A 19,719-nucleotide genomic window follows, 5' to 3' on the forward strand; every position below is an offset into this window, starting at 1 on the left:
GGGCATGAAAGAGGGGAAACAGTTTTCCATCAACTCCCATGAGTCAAGAGTGGCCCCACAGGCACGAGCTCCCCTGCACTTTGGGTTGCACCTGCATGAGTACCAAGCAGGCATTTCAAACCCTGGCCTCAGAGGAGCCCCAGGGCAGCCTGGAGACAAGGCATTGCCCCTGCACACCTGCTGCGGCCTTGGATGGAATACAGTGCGGGGCCACGAGGATTTGGAATGGAGCATGGCGGTGTCTAGTCCCCACTGTATTCCCAGCTCCTACCCAGTGCCTGACACAGTAACAGATCAGAGTTGTTGAACGAGGGAAAAGAAGGAATGAGAATGAGCTGGGGAGATACTATCCATGGGGAAATAACCCCCAACAGCTCTGACAGCCAGGCCAATACATAGCCTTTGTCCCAGACAACCCAGGGGACTGGATGGGCCAACGCTCATGGCCCGAATATTAGGAGGTGCTGTGGCCATGCTGGGACCTTGGGATGCACATGGACTCCAGCCTCCTGATCTCTGAGAGGACACCCCCTTCTTTGGGCCCACATCCCCTTCTCTCCACCGGCCCACAGAGTCAATCAAGTAACAACTGCCCCTTTCTCATGCTTATTGTAGATCAGCTCTGTGCTCATCTCTTTCCATCCATAAGGGTCCATAATAACTATGTAAGGCAAAAGGAAATGGGGATCAAAAGGGTTAAGGACGTGCCTAGGGACCCCGCCTAGGAAGTGGGACAGCCAGGACTTGAACACGCCTGGCATTTGAGGTCCTATCTGCCACTCTGGCCTCATCCCTGAACCCTCGCTCCAGTCAGCAGGCCCCTGAACTTACCCAGTTCATTCTTAGCTCCCACGGTTCTACCTATCATCTCACCAGAAAGATCCAGCTCTCAACTCTTCCACATTTCCCCCATCCCCGTCTTCTGAGTCTCACTTCAATTCTCTGTGTGGAGGGTCTTATTTTATGATCATCCATCCATTTTGCAGATGAGGGAAACTGAGGCCAGACTAGTTTAGTAAGTTGTATGCCAAGGTGCTCTGCCAGGAACCCCAGAGCCTGGCTCCAGCCCCGGCCCTGCCTACCATCCTTCTGGGGCATAGGAAGCGCCCAGAAACATTATGGGACTTTTAGCTCTAGCAAGGGGTCCTGGCTCTCCATAGTCTGTGAGTCCTTGGAGCAAGCCTGGGTTTTCAGTGCTGAGAGCCCAGGAAGCCACAAGGCACAGGTCTTCTGCCATGGCTGTCTGTCGCCACTAGATGGCGCTGCCAGCCCACTGCTTGGAGCCCTGCACTCAAACTCCATCCTCTCCATGGCTCAGAGTTCAGGCTGCTGTGGCACAGCTAGAATGTGCCTCCCATCCCCTACCCTAAAGGAGCTGGCCACAAGGTGAGGGAGTCTAAAATACTATACGTACTTGCATGTAGTAGTTGCTCAATAAATAATCGTTAAATGAATGACCATTCTAAGAAGTTGGCATAGATGAGGTTTTTCCATCCCTGTTTTGTAGACTAGGAAACCGTGTATTAACAATAGTAATAGGTTAGTATTATTGACTATCATTAGGTCACTATGTGTGTTTGTGCGTGTGTGTGTGGGGGGGGGGGTTCCCTGCTTAGCACATCATACCGTGTTTCCCCGAAAATAAGACCTAACCGGAAAATAAGCCCTAGCAGATTTTTCAGGATGATGTCCCCTGAACATAAAATCTCTCATGCGTCTTTTGGAGCAAAAAATAATATAAGACCCGGTCTTATTTTCGGGGAAACATGGTATTTGTCACAGCAATGAGGCAGGTGTTCTAATACTCCCATTTTGCAGGCAAGAACACTGGGGCTTAAGAGAGGCCAGTGAAGTGGGATAAAGGAAAGGACCAGGATTTGAAGCCCTCCACCTGCATCTGATCAGAATTACCTGTTGGTTCTGTGCCTCCTCCTTTCCCCATACCAAACAGGACCCCAGGTGAAACCCCCTCCCCGGCTCAGCCAGCACAGCCTCGCCCTGGGCATGATCCAACCACCAGAGGGAGTCCCGGCTGTTAGAGAGCCACAGAAGGGGCTAGGATGAGGCTGGGGCGGGTGGCAGGATTTTAATGCCAGAACAAGCAGTGCGGACACCTGGGTTCTGGAGGACAGTCTCTTCCTTTGTGAAAGATGGATAATCGCCCCCACCTGGCCTGGTGGGTCACTGTGGATGACATGAGACCACACATGTCAAGTGTTCAATGAGGACTCAGCACCCAAGCCCTGGCCCCTCACATTGGGGAGTCCACACTAACAAGCAACAGTCATAATACAGTGGTCATGGAATATGTTATCTATCTACTGATTGGTTTTGCTGCTATGAGTCTCCCCCACAGACAAGTTCTGCTTCCTGCATTGCCGTCTCCCCAAGTGCTTAAATCGCCATGTCTGGTACATGGTGGGTGCTCAATGAACAGGTGCTGTCACGCAGGGGACCCTGCTCGCTGCGCCATTTGTCGTGCGGGGCGGCCTGCGGGGTCTCAGCTCCCACTCCCCACATAAGAACGCAGGACACGGTGAGGCCAAAAAGGAACACCCACGGAGCCATAAGTAGGGGAGTCATATCACTATATTCTCACCGACGGCATCCGCCTCTCTGCAATCCGCTCTTGCTAGCCCCCATTCCTTCTGCTAGCGTAGCCACAGCAGTTATATTAGTGGCCAATGGCTTATGGGTTACAGCTGACGGCCAACTAGCCACAGCTGATGGCCATGCAATCCCAGTTGATAGCCATTACTACCTGAGCCAGCACCTTTCTATGTGAGGCCGAGAGCCTGGAAACTGCTTTCTGGGGCTCTGTCCCCACAGTTGCTGACTGACGGAATGAAGTGGCCTGATATGTGACCCCTGGGAATGGCTGGGCTCCTTGTACCCCACCCCTCTAAACATTGGAAGGCAAGTCTTGAGATGACGCACTACCTTACACGCTGTCAGCCTGGTCAAAAGTTTGTCCCTTTCTGGGCCTCTCTCTCCCTCTCTAGAGGTAGCATCTGAGGGTTTCCAGGAATGATGGCTCAAGGGGTGGCCATGCCAGATGTAAGGATGCCTTATAATGCCATCTGTTACCCTGTCCCTGGCTGTACTGCCTCCTCTCTCCCTGTACTCCTGTTTCCTTTCCTTCTGTCGCCAAAGTAAACCTGTCATAGCTGCCCCTCCTCCTTCCAATATCCAAGGAAAACCTAGTGAAATCGCTGCAAATAGAAAAATATCCACATCCACTTAAGAAACTAAGCCGGTGCTGGAGGCAAATCTTGCAGCAATTTCTAGCCAGGACCCAGACTAAGTCACTAGTGGCGTGGGGCTGGTGGTGCTCAGCCTCCTGGACGGGGTTTTCATGACTGGCCTTAGCTGTCCTGATGCTGATTTGGGCCACGCTGGGGAGCCTCTGGAGCAAGGCAGCTGAGGTCCCCTCAGAACCATGTGGGCCCCGTGGGCAGCACGAGTGGGCCTCAGAAACCAACTCCAGTGAGAAGAGCCACTCAGAGGCTCCCGGCCCATGTTGCCAGGACTAGAACAGGTGTCCCACCTAGAAGGTAGCAGCATGTGGAGACGATTGGCCAGGGCCTGGCTGAGCACCTCATACCCCAATATCTCCCACCCAAGGAAGATTCCACCAGGATCTGAAGGGAGCCGGGGTGATCCCCGCATCCAACAAAGGCCCATAGAAAGAACTCTTCATTAGAGGAGCAGTCACTAGGAGGGAAAAAAATGGGCCTATGGAAACAGATGCAGCAAAGGGAAAAGAAGGAACAGAGGGCAAAGGCTGCATTCTACGTCCCTGTAGTTCTAGCACCTCACAAGACACATGGTAGATGCTCAGTAAATGTTTGTTGAATGAATATATGACAGAGTATAACCTTCCTCAGCAGTAGATTTTACTTGCAACTTTAGAATATTTGTACTTCAGGCTCTATTGAGGTATAAGAGAATACTGCTTCTATTAAATAAGAGCAATTCGCAGTAAGAGACAGTGGTAATCAAAAAATGCAGTAGTGAGTTACAATTTGCATTCGATGCAATAAATAGTAGATCTGAACGTATAAAAACCAAGTGAAAGGTACAAAGGAGCCGATGGAGAAACATTCCCAGGATGTAAAGGAAAAGGATAAGGACAGAGCTTTACTGAGAACATACAAAGACAAGCACCACAGAAGCCTCAAGCAGATCAGTGGCTGCGTGGGGTTAGGATGGGGGTACAGGAGTTTGGGGAGTGATGGCTAAATGGTATGGGTTTCTTTTTGAACCGCTGAAAATGTTTTATATTGACTGTGGTGATGGTGGTACGTTTCCGTACCTTTTAGTATACTAAAAACCTTTGAGTTGTGTACTTTAAATGGGTGACTTGTGTGACATGTGAATTATATCTCAACAAAGCTGTTAAAAATCTATGACTTGGCAATGAGACATGTCTAGATAGTTTTACAGCTGATTGCAGTATTAATACGTCAGTGCCAGCTACTGTAACTTTCCTCCTGGAATCTCCAGAGCTTAACACAATAGAAGTTTATTTTTTAAGTGCTTAGAGACCAAAATAGGTTTTCCTCATTGGTGTGTGGCTGCCTCTCAATGGTGATGCAAGAATCCATGTTCCTTCCGTCCTGTGTCGCCACCATCTTCAACAGATAGCTTCCAAGGTCGTTGCAAAAAAAAAAAAAAAAAAAAAAAAAAAAAAGGAAAGAGCAGGGAAGATGGAAAATTGGAGGTTTTATGGCCCAGGACTAGAAGGGGACTGTTTTGTCCCATTTCATTAGCCAGAACTCAGTCACATGTTTAATAGGTGGGGCTGAGAAATGTATACAGTGTGGGCCCAGGAGGGAGAAGAAATGTTGAACTCTAACCAAATGTTAAAGAACCAAAACTTCCTGTTCAAACTGTTCCAGATTATTGAGAAAGATCGAAAGCCCCACCAATCCACGTTACAACAAAACTTGATGAGTATGGTACCAAAAAAAAACACAACACTATGGACCAATTTCACTTAAGAATATATGTACAAAAATTCTGAGTATGCAAGGTTAAAAATCAGGACATCTATCAACATAAGTGAAGAGTAATAGAAAAGACAAAGATCATACAATTCTATCGATAACTGCTAAAAATAATACTGATGAATTCCACAGTGGTCCCTATCAACAATTCTAACACAGGAATGCTAGGAATATTACTAGACATGATAAATTTAGGCTTGGAGTGGCATAAAAATTGTTCAGGACAGGAACAATAGAGATGAAGTAAAGAGCTGTTCCAGATAGAAGAGGGCTGAGGGAAACATCTAGGAAATCTGAACAAGCAAGACACCAGATTTTTACCACTATCTAAAAACAACAGAAGAGAGAGTTATATAATAAAATATATGTTGAACCATGCCTCCTTCTAAAAGTTTGGGAAAACAGATGAGGAACCTGAGACACCGAGAAAGGTAAAATCAATTGAGGAAAGGCACAGATGTCCTGTAGTGGGGCCCAGAAAGAGAAGTCTCGGGAAGTTTCATAAGGAGGGGCACTAGACCAAAAAGCAGGCGTCTTTCAGGAGAACAAATGAGGTGACAGCAGGGGAGGAGCACTCAGCCCTGCAGGCGTGACATGTGAAAGTCACCATAGCACACGCAGGACTTTGCTAGGGGCTGGGACACAGGATGTCAGAAGGGGCCACCAGTGGATGGGCTGGAGCAGTACGCAGGGCTGGCTCGTGCTTTGGAAAGTGGACTTGATGGTCATGGGAACCACCGAAGAGTTTGTAAACAGGAGGGAGATGGTCAGGACTTTGTTAATGCCCATTCCTCTGGCAGCTGTGAGAAGATGGATTGAAGGGAGCAAGGCCGGAGGCAGGGGAACCCAGTAGGAAATGTATCTGTTTGTCTGGGCTATTGTCACTAAGTACCGATTATGGTGTCTTAGAACAGCACAAGTTTTCTGTCTCAATGTCCTGGAGGCTACAAGTCTGGTATCCAGGTATTGCCAGGGCCACGTTCCCTCTGAAGTGTTAGGGGAGGATCCGTGCTGGTCTTCTCTTCTAGCTTCTGGTAGTTTCTGGCTGTGGCAGCATGACTCATCTTCACATGGTGTTCTCCCTGTGTGCTTGCCCTTTTTATAAGGACACCACTTATATGGATTAGGGGCCCACCCTGCTCAGTGTCACCTCATCCTAGCTAATGACATCAGCAAAGACCCTATTTCCAAAGAAGATCACATTCTGAGGTACTGAAGGGTCAGGACTTCGACATACAAGTTCTTGGGGGGGGGGGGTCAATTCAACCCACAGCATAACACGCCAGAGGGCATGTCTGGCTCGAGGTAGGGGCTCTCACAGGTGGGTTTAAGGTCTAGAGATCTGGGCAAGTGGGTAGAGATGTTTAGGTGATGGACCTTGGGGTCTGGGCTTTGCAGGGGATGCAGTGTGACCAGGAGGGGCGGGGTGGGTCTTGGAGAAGGTGAAATCAACTAGGCTGTGTCCTGAGTTCAAGGAGAGCATTGGATGGCCAGGAGTCTACACCAGTGAGGAAGACCCGGGAGTTGACAGCTTTAGAGTGAGGTGGCTCGGGTGGTGCCAGCCTCCAGGGTGTGGGCAGCCAAAGTGAATTGAAGGTGGTCGTCCTGGGACTGAGGAACGTAGGTACCACGTGAATCTTTCCAGGGGTGCTGAAGTTCTCCTGAATAATGGCTGACTTCGGGGCAGGGGGAAGCTGTGTGATCCAGATGCTGACATCCTTGTAAATATGGGGTCATCAGAATGCTCCATGCCTTATGACTGCGCACCTCCAAGGAAGATAAGATTTCATGCAAAGATGGAAGAGCGATGATGGCTGGGAAGTTCCTGAGGTGTCAGAGGAGCCAATGCCCACCCCTTCCCCCAGCAGACTCCTCCTCCGTGGGGCAGTTTATGATGGCAAGGCTACCCAAGAAGGCTTCGGCAGGTAGGAGGGTAAATGAGGTGGGGGAATCAAGGGAGACTCCAAGTGGATGGAGAAGCTTGCAGTTGTCGCCTGGTGATGAGGGGACCAGGAGGTGAGGTGAGAGGCTCCAGAGGTCCAAATGGCACCTTGGAGTAAAGTGGTTTTGAATCCCAGCGAGTAGTAGTCCGGCCTCCACTCACAGCCCCTGCTCCCCAATAAAGCAACTCACTCCATCTTTTCTCAGAAAGGTCTTCCTTGTGCTGAGTCCTCAGCCATCTCCTGGTAACTTCCTCTTCTATTCCTTGAGGCCCTGGAGGACTGGATTCCGGCTGCCCAGTGTAGCCCCTCATGGTCCCCAGATGGAGAAGAGTTTCCCTAGAGCCCTCCGTTCTGCAGACAAATGGATTTGAGTCCTTGCCCATCAGCAGAGGTGTGAGCAGAGCACCAGGTGTGGGACTCTCCAGGCCCTCATTTGAATGTTAATGCCATCTAAAATTGTCTTTGCTTTTTAAGCCATAAGCATAGCAATTAAGATACACCGGCTTTGGGATGAGTCAGACAAGGGTTTGAAACCCATCTTGGCCACTTGTCAGCTGTGCCATTTTGAGCAAGAACTCACACAATCTGGGTTTGAGTTTCCACATTTGAATAGTGAGGGTAGGGATGGGGGATTTATCTCTCTTCCTTTGGGGGAAGCCTTACAAGGTTACAGATTCATATGACTGCCTTTCCCTCTCATTTTCCATTTTTCCCACAAGGTTTTGGGGAAGGACTGGCAGATGTCTGAATACAGTTTTGCCCCCATCTTTCCAAACGAAACCCTGAGGGCAAGCAGCTGGTTCAGGCTGAGGTTGGGTAGCTCCAAGATGGCTCCTGGTTTGGTCAGCTCCACCCCATACAGCAATCCCCTAAGGGAGGGAGGTCAAGGTATCCACACTTCTTTCCTAGCATCTGTCCTTGGCAGTCTTTCTCAGTCTGCTTCACAAGTGCCCTAAAGTCTTCGAATGTATGGAACTTCCCCCAGAGGGAAAGCCTACCCACTCCCACGTGCCCATAGTCAAGGGGCAGGGAATGCTCTTAAAATCAAATTCTTTTAGCGTCTACTTACTAGGGGTGGGTGGTGGTGACCTTAAAGCCCCAGAATCCAGCTCCCCCAATCCCGAGCCTGACATGGCCACTCTCTGGCTGGGCACGCTTGTAGGGGTAGAAGCAAAGGGGGGTGGGCATTGTCAGGGAAGCCTAGGCAGCTGCCTGGCTGGAGGCTGGGAGGCCTGAATAGCTTCACAGCTCAGGGCCGGCTCACTGAATGGGCGCTTGGCCCCTCCCTGGCGGTAGCCCGGAATAGATGACATTTTCATTGCAAACTAACAAGGGGAGAAATCCAATTACCTTACAAAAGGGCTGGATGGGGCCTCACAGCCTAGGGAGAGAAAGGGAGGGGGAAAAGGGTAGAGGAAAAAGGGTAGAGGAAAAGGAGAGAGAGAGAGAGAGAGAGAGAGAGAGAGAGAGAGAGAGAGAGAGAGAGAGAGAGAGAGAGAGAACAAAGCCCTTAGCACTAGGGGGTGTGGAGGATAGGCCAGGAGGCAGGAAGGGTGGAATTGAGGGCTTTGAATTCATTCCACTTTGCCAGAGGGCCTTCCTGGGAAGCCCCAGGCCCCTGGGTTGGTATAGGAGAGGCCCGTTTCCCCTGGGCAGTGCTGGCTTCAGACCAGGGTTCCCAGACTTGGGTCATCAGACACCCACTGCATGCTCTTAGCTTTCACCGTATTCACCTCAACTACTCAACCTTCTTCTTTAAAGTATATTTTGTAAACTTAGTATTTAAAAAGAGGATTACAGTATTTCCCCGAAAATAAGACTGGGTCTTATATTAATTTTTGCTCCAAAAGATGCATTAGGGCTTATGTTCAGGGGATGTCATCCTGAAAAACCATGCTAGGGCTTATTTTCCGGTTAGGTCTTATTTTCAGTGAAACACCATATATCCTAACTACAAATAGAAAAAGTAAAATTCTAAAACGAAGTGTAATTCAAATAACCCAATGTTGTTAAACCTCAGCAGGTGTTGGGCAGCCAAGGGCTTTGGAACGAAGGACCCAAGGCTATTGGGATGGGAGTGGTAGGGGAGGGGGTGTCAGCAAGTGTCTGCAACAAACCCAGATTTCTCCCGGGCCTAATCCAGGGGGATCCAGAGGATTTAAGAGGAACACCCATCATATCCACTGACTCAAATAGCTGTACCACAAAAGGCTGTGCCTGGCTGTACCACAAAAGGCTGTGGGTATGGCGGCTTCAGCCTGGCTGCCCTGAATCTTGGTTGCCCAACTGCTTGGAGGGAAATAGAGGCAAAGTGGGGAATTACTGCATTATTGGATGGACCAGGTTTTTGTGCTTTGTGGGATGGTCACTGTGGAGCCAGAAGGTGTGAGGAGCCTGGGGGAGGTGGAGATGATGGCGGTCCTGGGGCAACAAGAAAATTCAGTCTCCCACTCTTCCTCTCCTTCAGACAAGGGAGGAAGGGAATGGGACTCCCTTCTGGAGGAAATTAGCATTTGCTTCCTGCAGCTCAGCCAGAGCAAATCAGCCTTTAAAAGCCGGCTTGCCTGGAGGCCACACAGTGCGTCCCTTTGTGGCTTCCTCCCCTGCCCCCCCCCCCACACCCATCTCCAGCTAATTGAACTCTCTTGCCCAGAACACATGAATGGGAGTCTTTGGAGGGACAGGGACCTGGTAGCATTGGGGGGATTCAGGATTGTACAGACACCCCTGACAATGCCCTCTCCAAACTGGGGACATTGCCTGCATCTCCCTACCCAATGGAGAGCTTTGGGGGTACTTTGGCCCCAAGAGAGTTTAGACTTAGGAATGAGACGACAATGGCCCCCACCCACACCCCTGGGGAAATTCAGGCAAACTGGGAAAGCTGAGGGAGAGGCAGTGCTTGATAGGGGGTGTGGCTCAGATTAAACCCCACTCACACTCCACTGGACAATCGGACCACTTTGGGCTTTGGGGACTTCTTGCTCCCCCTGCTCCTCCAGAATGGTCTCAGAATGGTGAGGGAGAGGAGACTAAGAAGCCGCAAGTCTGATCCAGAGGCCCAGGGACACCCCCAGGTCTTCAGAGGGTTCTCCAGTCAGATGCTTGGGGAATAAGGCAGAGGGGGAGGTCTGCACAGGCTGAAGCGGTCCGGGAAGCTTCGAGGTGAAAAGAGAATAATCCTCACCAATAACGCAAAATGCAGCATTTTCTGAATAATTTTCTCTGCACGGTGCCCGGCACTTCGGAGGGATCTGCTCCTTTAACCTTTTCTCCTGCGTGCAGGCTGGGGGACTGGCTTAAAAACCCCAGCTGGTCGGGGCAGAGCGCACCTCCTATTGCCTTGTCATCTACCCATTTCCAATCCCTGTTCTTCACCTGGTGGCATCTGACGCTGTTGAAAGCCCTATTTTTTTTTTATACCCAGTCTTTCTTGGCTTCCAGGACACCAGTCTCTCCATGGCCTTGTCCTACTTCTCTGAGCATTCTGTTTTCCTATAGATCCCACCCGGGCCTCTTTTGTCAGGGTTGTGTGCATGTCTGATATATACAGTCCCTAGACTACAGATGCCTTCTGGAAGAGTATGATTTGTCAGTGTTGGTCCCATCCATCGAATGGGCCTACGGTTCATTCCTTAGCCTTCTCATCTGTAACCCGTCTCAGTGTTTTAATATTATCTCTTCTGTCATGGCTCTCAAATTTATTTCCATCCCTGACAAATCCCATGGCCTATCTGACACATCCACCTGATGTCTCAACTCAAAAACATAAGAGACCGTCAACTGAGCTCATATTTTCTCCAAAGTCTCTTCCCATCATGAGGTTTTCTGTCACAGGCTCTCAGAGTGGAAACTCCTGGGTCTCATTGATCCACCTCTGTCTTGACACCTCTCATCCCCTTTCTGACCCAAACCTCCTTACACCTCATTGTCATACTACCCCAATATCCAGTCACCACGTTCTGCCCCTTAAATCTCTCCTGCCTCAGCACCTTGTTCGTTACCTTTCATACTTGACTATTGAAGTAAACTCTTAACCAAGTGTCGCTTCCCAATCTTGCTCCTGCAATCAGAGAGCCCTTTAACCCCAAATCATTGCATCGTGCTCTCCCTGCTTAGATTTCTGTGCCCCTCCCTCACCGAAACTCATATTCCTTGCTCTTTGTCTTCCGCATCTGTTTGCCTATGTACTGTACACTGCACTGATGCACTCATCTAAACCCTCCTTGTCTTTTCATATTTATTCATTTGTTTATCCAACAAATACTTATTTATTTTAGAAACTGTTTACTTTCCATCCACCTTATTTCCGTTTGCTGTTTAAGAGGCTGTCGGAAGAGCAGCTTAAGACGACTCAAGGGTTGTTCCTACTTGGTCAGTGGCCTAAGCTTCATGGCAGGGCTCCCGTCTTCAGTTGGGAACTGCTAATAGGCATGTGGGCACCTGCAGACCGGCCTGCGACTTCAGGGGGAGTCGCAGTACATTCAGGAGCTGGAGCAGTCCATTCACTCTGAAAGTCCCCCCAGGTTACATACAGCCTTCTCAGCAGCGGCCTGCTCTCCGATTGGATCTCTTCAGGATCTCTGTAGAAGTGGAGATCAGGCATGACCTCCTGTGGACGGTCACGGGAGATGATGCCGCACGTGCGCAGGACTTCCCGGGCCAGCAGCCACCCCATCAGACCTGCTGTGAGCTCCCTGGATGGATGTTGCGTAGGATGGCAGTGTCCACGTGGCACAGAGGAGACACTGGTTTACACAGAGCGATGGCCGGCCGGTTAACATAGGACGCCTCTGTGAGAGGCTGGTCGTCAGCCCTGGGACGAGTCGCCTTCCAGAAGGATTAGACTGATCTTCTGGACGTCGCTGCTCTCGGAAGGCTGGTGAGTGTCCGGAATCTGATTAGTGAAGCTTCCAGGAGTGAAGGGACCAGTGAGAGGAGTGTCTCCAGTGGCAGCAGCCAAATGCAGCACAGGCCACTGGACGATATGACACTGATGTCAGCAGGGTTTTCATTGGTGACAATGACATGAGTTGCCAGCAGAAGGCTCTTCCAGGTCCTCTTCAGATTTATGATGGAGATGGCATCACTTTTCCTTTTGTAGATGCACCGTTCCATTGGGAGGTCAGGTTGGTGCCACCTAAGAGAGTTTCTGCAACAAAGAAGTTGAGGACGTCTCCTCCTTCATTGGAGGACAGCAAGGGCTGCAGGCATCGTGAGAGATTTCTTTCCGTTATGATAGGCACACAGAACAATGCGATACGAACCCCTCTCTAGGAATCATGGAAAGGCCACCAATATTTATGTGATGTCAGGCCATGTGCACAGTGCTGGGGGTAATAAAGATGAGAAAGATCCTGGCCCTGCCTTCATGGAGGATGGGGTCTAGCCGTCATGCTGGTCGTCACACATGCTGTTCTGCCAAGCACGTAAACCCTTTCCAGCTGGGAAACGCCTATGCATAAATAGATCTTATATCTTCTTCCCACACACCAATGGATCTACACAAAAATGAAGAGAGCAAGAAATGATCAATATATAGGTAAAGAGAAAATAGTTTTAAAAACATAACTGACTGTACAAAGCAAAACAAAATTAATACCTTTGGAGGTTTATAATATATGCAGAAAATGTATGAGAACAATGGCACAAAGGACAGAGGGGAGCATGGAGGGGTACTTGTTGTAAGGTTCTTGCATTATACCTGAAATGGTGTAATATTTGATGGCAGACTATGATAGGTGAAGCAAGCATACTCGTATTGTAATTCCTAGAGCAATCACCAAGAGAACAGGTATAGCTACTAAGCCAACAGCAGAGATAAAATGGACTCTGGATGTTTCCCTGTGTGTGTTGGGAGCCCCACTAGCCTATTGCACCTGGGCTCTCTGCTCTCTCCCCTCAGTCTGCTTCATGGACTACTGAGTGGCTTACCTGATAGGTGAGTCAGGCGCAGGTGGCCCAGCCCTTTGCTCTGGGTACAAGCTACCTGTCAGGAGCACACGTTTCTGCTGTGCCCTTGTGAAATGGGGAAGGATTGCCTGTGGCTCTGTGAGGAAGCCCACTTACCCACAGCCATGAGCCATGTTCTTCAAAAGTTGCTTCCTCCAGAGTAAATGTGATATTTGGTTTCGATCTATCTTGCTTCCTTCTCTAATTTCTTACTTGGTTTAGATGTCCGTATTTATTGAGATACTGCCCCCTGTCATACACCACAGTCAGTGGCTAACAGAGCAGGGATGCTAGACCCCTCCTCCACCTGCCTCGTGCAGTTGACCTCAGGGGCTTGAGCCCTGGAATGGGGAGGGAGCAATGATGGAAAAGGTGAAGAGGGATACATGGGTGCTAGACCTCTGGGCTCACGGAGGACTGAGGGTGCCGCAGCTGCACCCGGCGGGGAGGGAGGCCCTCAGCTTTTCTCCTCTCACCCATTGCTCAGAACCTCCAATGTCTCGCCCTGGCTCCCTCAACCAGGCAGCTTATGGCGAAGGCACAGACTGGGGGCAGAAGACCTGGGTTCTTGTCCAGCTGGGCCATGAACTCACTGTGTGACCGTAACCAAGTTAGGCCTCTCTCCCCCAACCTGGCCTCAGTTTCCCCAACTAAAACAAAAGGGTTAGGCGAGACAATACCTAATCGTGGCTCCTGTGTCTAGACCACAGGCTCCAGTCTAAGGCTACGTTTAGACTTATTTTGTCTGGCCTACATTGTGTTCGAGTCTCCCCCCCCCCTAGTTAATTGCTAACATGGGGAATATTTCAGGTGCAAATCTGAATTTCCAGCTTCTCTTGAAAAACTCTGAGTCTTCATTGCTGCCTAGAAATAATAAGCTGGAGTTAAGCAGCAGCTGACCCCTTTAGGGGTGTGTGGCCTCTCCAGGGACCACAGTCCCCACCTGACCAGCACCATTCACGCCTGCGGCCTGCCTGGCCCTGCAGCACTTGCTCTGAGGCTCTGCACGGATAGTGGAGAAGCTGGGATAAGAACCCAGGCCTCTGGATTCCCAGGCCCGTGTGATTTCTGCTATATTCTGTAGCCAGTTGGGCTCTGCCCAGATGGGACGGGGGAGAGGAGGAACAATATTTCAGAGTTGCCTGAGGTTACACTAAGGGAAGCTGGACTTAGATGGGGGGAGACAGACACAAGTTCGTTGGCTCAGTGGGTCTCTGGTGTCGCCCCATGCAGGAAATGCAAGCAGAACCAGAAGGCCCCTGTCCTCTCCCTGGGTTCTATTCCTCCTGTCCCCAACTAGTGGCTGAGCCAAGAGGTTGGAGTTAAAACCTCTCCTGCACTGGCAGTTTTACAGACCTCCCCCACACCCCGATGAATGTAGTTAAATCATTGTCAGAGGCACAAGGTCGTGGCCAGCTTGCTGCCCCACGCAGAGGAGGCCCGTGGTGGTGTTGGGGGCGGGCAGCCTATGGAAGTCTGTCCCTGCCTTCCAGCTCCACAGCCCCGGGACCCCAGCTGTACTCCAAAGGGCTCCTATCCCAAGTGATGTGAAGTGATCCCAGCTCTCCTGGCCACCTGGCCCAGCGAAGGCTCAAGGGCTGTCGGGTCAGACAGGCCTGGGGTGGAATCCCATCTGCCCACCAGCTGTGTCCACCAAGCTGAATGACTGAACGCTCTGAGCCTCAGTTTCTTCAGCTGTCCAGTGGGCAAATAACTCCTGCCTCTCAGAAATGAAGTAAGGACACAACGACAGATGGGGCATGCAGTGGCAGCACTTGGTAGGCTCTCAGTAACTGTTCATTTTCTTTCCCTCCCCTTGGGAGCTGGTCCTAGGAGTTCTCCACTAGGCTGCTGGGTCTCAGCGTCCTAGAGGCAGACAAGATAGTTTAGAAATGAGAGCATGAAAACATGATGTATTTCAGTTTTTAGGACAGAAAATTAGAAAGTAGCTTCTATTTTGTAATGATCAATCCCTTAGACAGTCACAATGTACAAAGGCCCACCGATATATGTTCTTCAGTCCCCACAGACATGGTGATATAACTATTGTCCCCATTTGTAGATGGGAAAACGGAGGGGCAGTGTGGTTGCTCAAGGTGAGTTGCTCAAGGTCACAAGCTATGTGTGGGGGGCAGTCTGTATCGTCAGGTGAGGTCTGGTCATGGGACAAGGATTTACCCTCTTGAAGACTCAACTACCTTGGTAGAGGAGAGCTGCCATGTCTAAGGGCTGACACTGGCTATCTCTGCCCCCCAAAATGTGAGGCACTTCTTCCCTGACCCCTTGCCCCATGGGAAACACTCGTGCTGAATAGCCCCATCCTGCTCACCTTTCAGGGCTAACAGCAATGTCACTCCCTTAGTGAAATCTTCTGGACTTCACCTCCCCTTCTCCTACATACTCCGCTCCCAAGCCCATGGGGCTCCTACCTGCCTGTCCAGCAACTTCTCTTCCTGGGGGGAAGGCTGGATGAAAAACCCCTGGATGGTGGGATTCATGCTAGATTGGCCTCAATTCCAACCTCTGTCCACAAGCTGCTTTCCTCCTTCTTCTGTCCCTTACCCAGTCCACAGGCTCCAACAAACATGGATATAACCCTGTAGCAATACAAATCAGAGCCTTTAAAAGCACATACTCTCTGATCTAACAGTTCTACTTCTAGGACATTTTCCTAAAGAAATCATAATAAAAAATATGTGTGAGTATAAACATGTTCATGTTAGTGTTATTTATAAAGGGCAAAAATTGGACATAACAAATACCCAACAAGGAATTTTTGGTTAAATATATTATGATACTATACCTGAATACTCAGAATATATGTAGCAATTAGACTATATTTCACTGGCACCAAAAGATGTTCTAATATATTAAGTATAAAGGAAGGATTATAAGACAAAAGTATTGAGTGATTTCTCTCTCTCTCTCTCTCTCTCTCTCTCTCTCTCTCTCTCTCTCTCTCTCTCTCTCTCCCTCCCCATATATGTATGTGTGTATGGGGTGTGGATGTGTGTAGATAGATAGAGATAGGTAGAGATATACTATCTACCAAATGTTAACAATGTTATCTCGGGTGGTGAGATTAATGGGTGATTTATAATATTTAGCTAATCTGCACTTTTCTGCAGTGGGTTACTTGGGAGATTGAAGAAATGAGGAAAACATTTATTTTAAAGTTGAATACCACAAATTGGTCTCCAGCGGCCTCTCTACACAGCCCTCCACGTTTGGAGATGGAATGAGGCCAGATGAGACTAGGGAAAAGGTGGGCAGCAGGGGCAATGCAGCTGGCTCCAGCTCACCTCCAGTTATGTCTAAACCAGGATGAATGACATCAGGTTTGGTTCTTGGCCTGGGTTGGGCACTCAATCTCCAGGAGAGACTTTGTCAGGCCAGGTGATTGTCACACCCAGCCTGCACCTGTTCCATTAATCTTCGCAAGTCCCGACCTGGCCGACAGAGCCCACTGTGTCTGTTGACCTAAGAGGAGGGTGCCCAGGGCCCAGGGAGGGGCTCCTGTTCCATACCTGCCGTTGCTCAGCAGCTGGGGCTGGAGCCCTTGCAGGGGGCCAGGTTTGTCAGGACTGATGGATGAGGAGCTGCAGGAAGGCCGTTCTGTTCTGCCACCATCGCCCCACCTCCCCTGGCCCACACTGTTCCTTGGAGCATTAGTTCACTAGGCAAGACAGCTAATAAAGCCCAATCTGTAAATGTCCACGAAGCACACGCAGGCACCTCCCCCAGTGCACATCTGCAGCACCACAAGCCCAAGAACATAACAAGTCAGATGCTACCTTTTTTATAGATGAGAAAATGGAAGCAATTCACATAGCAGTTCACGTGACAAGGTAGAGCTATATTTCATTGAGACCGAAAGATATTTGTAATATATTAAGTAAAATAAGCATAGTATGACAAAAGTAGAGTATAGATATGGGAGGATATCCACCAGTTGTTAACAGTGGCTGAGATGATATTCAAACCAGGTCTTTGGGCTCAAATCCCACGCTCATTTCACTGTCATTGCTTCTAGGTCCTGAAATTATTTCTTCCTTCAAAGATTCACCTCTGCCAGGTGGCCTCCCGGGACTCCTTCCCCAATCTGACTTGGACCCCCTCAGTCGTTCTAGAAAGCCTCTCCTCTGACAAGCCCTGAGGCAGGGTGCTGCAGCAAGTTTGCATTCACCCTGATATCGGTACTTGTAAGAGCCCCCAGCCAGTACCCTGGGGTCTTCCCCCCTTCAGATGATGCCTCGCCCTTCCCATCCTCTGGCATCATTCTTATGGCACCAACTCCAAGATCCAAAGCTTGCACATGCCATTCCAAGGAAAGGCCCAGCGTCCTCACTTAGATTCCATTTATTCTTTTGCATACAGTCCCACTGAGCTTGGATAACTGGCTCCCCAAGCCATAGGTGACAGGGGCAGCAAACCAGAAAATGGGTGACAGCTGCGAGATCCAGGCAACCTAGAGTAGCTGAGGCCAGGACAGCAGAGAGAAGAGCTCGGTCCCCACAGCTGTCTGGGGCCATGTGACGGAGGGATGGGCGTATCTCAGGAGCTCCAGGGGTACATGGAACTGGACCACAATGGACCATTGTGTGGGCTCCCTAATCGTGAAGACAGGCAGGTGCAGAGGCTAACCTTTGCTGGGCTTTTACTATTGGCTACACACTTGACGTTTGGTGTGTGCTCTGTGTAAGGAGGTACAGAAGGGTGTATATTAGTTTGCCGAGGCTGCCATAACAAATTGTCACAAAGTGGACAGCTTAAAACGAGGAATTTGTTCTCTCACAATTCTGGAGGCCAGAGGTCTGAAATCAAGGTGTCAGTAGGGCCATAGTCCGTATGAAGGCTCTACGGGAAAATCTTTCCTTGCCTTTTCAGGCTTCTCGTAGCTCCTGGCATTTCTTGGCTTGGCCTTACATAGTAACTTCAGTCTGTCCTCTGTCTCCATGTGGCCTTCTTTTCTCTGTCTCAGTATCTGTTTCTTCTCTTCTCTTCTAAGGACTTATAAGGACTTGTCATTGGACTTAGAGCCCACCTACCCCAGGATGATCTCAGCTTCAGCTCCATAACTTACATCTGCAAAGACCCTTCTTCCAAATAAGGTCACATTTACAGGTTCCTGGTAGATGTACCTTTTTTTGGAGGGAGAGGACTATTCAACCCACTACAGAGAGATTCTTATCTAAAATGGTTACAAATTTTAAAAAAGCACCACCTTAATATTTAATCAAATAAATCTCAGTTTCTGGTAAATGTTTTTACCAGAAAAGCTTATTTCCTGGGCAATCCAGGTGCTTGAGCCCTGGATGTACTTTGAATTCCCAGAGTGCCCACCATAGCTCAGGGCACGTGGGAGGAATCTATCTAATCCCAGGGCCATGAACTGGTACAATTTCCTTTATATTCCGTCTTCAATCCCCTTGTGGTACAGAGAGATACTGGAGAGGAAAGCAGAAAGGTCATTAGCCTTTAGTTGAGAGGGAGGAGTTCAAACCCCTTTCTACTGTTTCTCAGTAACATCTTAGTTCCTGAGCACCTGGATCACTCCCTTCTGATCCAGGCTTGCCTTGCCAAGCTTTTAGCACAAACGCTCGCTTCAGTGAAGCCATTCCTGCCATGCCACCAAAAGCATTTAAAAGAATTGAAGCCTCACTGTATTCATTAATCAGAGTTTTTAAATGCTAACATTTTCTTCCAATTAAAAAACAATACAAGCTCAGTGTAAAAAACTAACAAAATTTAGAAATGAGGCCAGTCTCACTCAGTAGTCATGGGGATGTAATATACAGCATAGGGAATATAGTCAATTTTATCGTGGTAGCATAGTACGGTGTCAGATGGTTGCTGGACTTGTCATGGTGATCATTTCTTTAGGTTTATAAAAGTTGAATAACTATGGTGTACACCTGAAACTAATATAATATTGTATGTTAGCTATATTTTTAATAAAAATCTTTAAAAAATAAAATAAAAGCAAGTGTGGAGAGGACTTTACCAAAAATTTGGATACAGGCTTTTTTGTGCTTGATTAGCTTTCATATTCTCTTCCTTTAAATTATTTGTTGGTCAAATAATCATGTGGAAGAGTGTCTTTAGCTAAATAAATTGCTGTTAACAGATTCCTCATCTAGAAACCCTTTCTGAGAAAACAATTAGAAGTATAGACCAACATGTATGTGGAATGTTGTTTACTGAAGTGTTTGATGTTTAAAGGTAAAATGTTAAATTAAACCAAAATGGTTAAAAAATTATGACACATTTATATGATGAAATATTTTGTAGCTAAAATATATTAAATAACTGCTATACCGTGTTTCCCCGGAAATACGACCTAGCCGGACAATCAGCTCTAATGCATCTTTTGGAACAAAAATTAATATAAGCCTCGGTCTTATTTTACTGTAATATAAAACCGGGTCTCACATAATATATAATATAATATAATACAATACCGGGTCTTATATTAATTTTTGCTCCAAAAGACGTATTAGAGCTGATTGTCCTGCTACGTCTTATTTTCAGGGAAACACAATATAATGAGGAAATATTAATAATAAGTTAATATTAGTGAACAATATAGAATATAGAATTGTATACATGAAATGATTTCATCCATGCAAGTAATATGTGAATGGAGAACCATGGACAAATATATACCAAATTGCTAATAAAAAAAGAAAGATAGTGTAATGAATACCATTGTTGACACATTGTTGTGCAATTTCTGATTTTCTCTAGGAGGAATTTCTGGGTCTAGAAGTTTGACTATTTTAAGTCATTTGACAATACTGCTGACAAGAAAATAT

At 48.4% G+C, this 19,719-nt stretch overlaps 1 pseudogene across 1 annotated transcript; it reads right to left on the reverse strand.

The window, feature by feature from the left end:
• Nucleotides 1–11,342: 11,342 nt before the first annotated feature.
• LOC308508554 (small ribosomal subunit protein uS2-like) lies at nt 11,343–12,070 on the reverse strand (annotated as a pseudogene). The gene has a single exon. The product of its transcript is annotated as a small ribosomal subunit protein uS2-like (transcript).
• Nucleotides 12,071–19,719: the final 7,649 nt, after the last annotated feature.

The sequence above is a fragment of the Rhinolophus hipposideros genome (assembly GCF_964194185.1).
Source record: "Rhinolophus hipposideros genome assembly, chromosome: 15".
In the NCBI taxonomy this organism is placed as follows: Eukaryota; Metazoa; Chordata; class Mammalia; order Chiroptera; family Rhinolophidae; genus Rhinolophus; species Rhinolophus hipposideros.